Here is a 3,665-nt window from a genome sequence, read left to right on the forward strand (position 1 = left end):
ATATCTTCCTGCTTCTCCTGTAAACTGTGGGCAGGTCTAAAGTCTTGATTCAAGTTAAATATGACTGGCAACAACAGTTGGATGCCACATGGCTGCGCTGCACGTGGGCACATGGCAGGTTTGCCCACCGCTGCTGATGCTGCTGAGGATAGTAAGTGTCGTGTCTCCCCTAATGGAGGCATGTTTTCCTTCTCAGCTTTGTAAGTGGGCGGGGCTTCAGCAACATGGGGTCCCGATTTCACCTAATTGTTCCAGCATCTGTTGCTAGCTCTCGCCTGAATCAACTATTTCTTCGGTGAATAGAAAACTGGATTTTTTTTAAAAAATAAAGTAAGGAATTCTTTCTTTTTCTTATATTCTATGATTATAAAATATGACTTTGTCATTTAATTTATGGTTGTATTATATTTATAATGCTTAAGTTTTGCAGGCTAGTTTCTCCTAGTCTGTGCTGAATTCCACTGGCATTTTTGTGTGTGTGGGCCAGAATCCTTTAAGGAATAATGACTGGAAACAGGAGTTATCTATACGGTGAGTTTCTGTGTATATCGCCAAACTTCTCGCCAGAAAGGCTGAACTGAAGCCTTCTCTCTCCAGCGGCGTGGCAGTGCCCAGTCTTCCTCTGCGCCTGCCTCGTGCGAGAGAAGCATCCTCTTGGGGGTTTGCAGCAGAGTTCTAAGAGCCTGATGGGCAGATTAGTGATGTTTAATAAAAGAGAGAGAAAGAAAAAAAGGCAAACGCTGACTGAATCCACCAATTCACAAAATGGTGGTCTTCAAATTTCCGTCTTTGCCGATTGACATTCTTCCACGAAGAGAGTTTTCTTGAATGACCTGCTGAGCATCAGCTCCTTCTCAGGCAACTCCAGTTCCTTCTAAAGAAACAGTCAGGTGCCCCTGGAAGGTGTCTTCTGGCCCTCTTTCTCTTCCTTAATCACACACACATGTGCACACACACACGTGTGCACACACACGCCCCTCTGGGTTATTGGGTTATCTTTTATTCATTTTTATAATAAGCTACAATCATCATTATTATTGTTGATGCTCAAATGTGTGTCCTGAATGTGGCCAGTGGGAACCCTCTCAAGCTGGCCCTCCGGTGCATACGATCTGCCTCTGCTTGTCTCTGAATTCTCTTACCCTCTGGTCGTAAAAGACACTCAGCCTCACCAGGTGTTGTCCTCACCCCAGAGCTGGAATCAGCCATGGAATCCCAGTCTCTATAAAACGGGGAATGGCATTTAGAAACCATAGTCGAGATGCTGGACGCGCCCGTTGACAGCGGGCCGTCCTTGCCGTCGGGGCTCGTTAGTGGGTAAACTGTGGGTTCGTGTGGATGTTCCAGCTCAAATCTCACATGACAGGATATTGCTAACTTCGTCGAATTTATGCTTGTGTGTATTTTCTCTCACATGGGGAGTTTTGGGTCCCCCTTTTAACTTTATCCTCCAATGTTATAACATTGAGAATTTCTGTGTGAACCTCACTCCTACAACAGCATCTGAGAAGTGAGAAACGGCACCTTGGGTGTTCTTTTAATTTTCTCTCCTCTTATTGTGCATGAAGTTGAATATATTTGCTTCTGTTTCGGGGCCATTATTTACTTTTCTTTATCTGTGAACTGCCTGCTCAGAACTTTCGCCCACTTTTCTGTCCAATTGTTGCTCATTCTTTTTCTTTCTCTTAAGGAGGTTTCTCTGTCGTGAGGATAGACCCTTCTGTTCTTGGCAGAAGGCACAAATATGTTCCCCTGGCTTTTGCCATTGTGTTTGCTTACAGAGGTTTTTATTCCATACAAAGATAAGTGGGATTTCATTGGTGAAAATGTCCTACCAACAGGAGGTGCACAAATCTGGTGTCCACAGAGTAGAACCAGAACTAGAAACGAGCTCACTGACGCAGCAGGAGAATTCAAGGTGATGGATGGACGCAGTACTTCCAAGATACCTCCCACCACTCAGAAGTAAGACTGTAAGACTCCAGCAAGGTCCTAGGGCTTCACCCCTCAGGAATACTTAGTGACCAAACCCTGGGTGCCGTCGCTGGGTGCATCCATTAGGTGAAGAGGAATCCTGGTGGCTGGAAGCCAGCTGTGATCGTGACTCAGTCCTGCCACATGGGATGAGGCCATGTTGCCTTGAATGAAACCTTCATGCCAGCTGCCAGCTGGTCACCCAAAGAGCAGGGTGATGGGACCTCCTAGGCTCCTGGGATGGTTGGACAAACTGTCTTACACCTGTTTGCTATCAAATGTGTGTTTGACAAATATATGTGTGGCTGTCTCCGTTGGCTCCCCTACAGGAGGCAGATGGCACACATGGGAGGAGTTGGGGAGAGAGATGGGGAGAGGGGTGGGAGAGAGCTGAAGGATCTGCTAGCCCTGGACCAGGAGCAGCCAAATGGTCACCACCTGTTAGCATGAGGGTTATGGGGACCCAAATGTGCTGAAATCCAGAGACAAAGTCAGGCTGTCACCATTCTGATGGTGACAAGAGAAGCAATGGGTTGTGATGAGCTCATCTGGGGAGAATTAGGAATAGAAGACGTGAAGGCAAAAGGAGGATCTCCACTGATTTTTTTTTCTGGCCTTTTAATGATCCAATCAACAAATATTTATTGAAGACACTCTGCGTGCCACACATGGGTGTGGGTGTTGGCATTCACAAGGGGATCAAATAGACAAACTCCTGGCTCTTGTGTTATAGTGGGAGATACAGAAAAAAGATAAATGAATAAAGAACCTAGTAGGTTGGGCAGATAGGGGCAGGAAGTAAGAAGAAAGTACAGAGCAGGGCAGAAGAGAGATGTTGGGTAAGTAGAAACGTAAGTGGCCAGGGATGGACTCACCAATGAGATGATGCTTGGAGAAAGGCCTGGGCCAAGTGAGGGAGCTGGCCCCATGGAGATCTGGGAAGAGCTAAAAGAGCAGCATGTGCAAAGGCCCTGTGGCTGGAGTACGCCTCTAAGTTCAGAAAGAAGGCCAGTGTGGCTGGAGGGGACAAAAGGGGAGAATGGCAGGCAAAGAAGTCACAAAGGCATTGGGGTTTCAGGTCACAGGAAGAACTTTGGCTTTTGTTGTGAATGTTGTGGGAAACCCCTGTAGGAATTCGAGCAGAGGAGTGACATTTGCTGATTGCCTTTTAACAAGCTCACTTTTGAGAGCTCGATTCCAAGGAAGGACACCAGTTAGGAGGTTGCTGAAATTATCCAGATGTGAGATGATGTGACCAGGGTGGTGGCGGAGGGACTGGTGGTAGAATTACTGATGTGGCTTGAAGTTAGCACGGCAGGACTGGCGGGAAGCCTGGCTGTGCGCGGGAGAGGAAGGCTTTTCCTCGAGCAACTGAACAACAGTGTTGCAGTAGCTGCTCTGGGTCTGACTGTAGGTGGAGCTAGGTGGGAAGACGCCCCGATTCGGACACATTGAGCACATGGTCCTTCTTAGGCCCCTGAGACGGGATAAATAGGTCTGGAGGTCGGAGGCCTTTCAGGGAGTCCTGGATGAAAAGGATGTCAACTAATTTGTTATTTCACATCTTACCTTTAGAACGGCATTCATACACACCTAATATAGCTTGAGGAAGGAGCTACCCTAAGGTGGGCCCTGGCCGACTGTACCCGGTTAACTCCCCGGCCCCGGGACACATTCTCCCCCCGCCATCA

The sequence above is a fragment of the Camelus bactrianus genome, chromosome 11, assembly GCF_048773025.1.
Source record: "Camelus bactrianus isolate YW-2024 breed Bactrian camel chromosome 11, ASM4877302v1, whole genome shotgun sequence".
NCBI lineage: Eukaryota > Metazoa > Chordata > Mammalia > Artiodactyla > Camelidae > Camelus > Camelus bactrianus.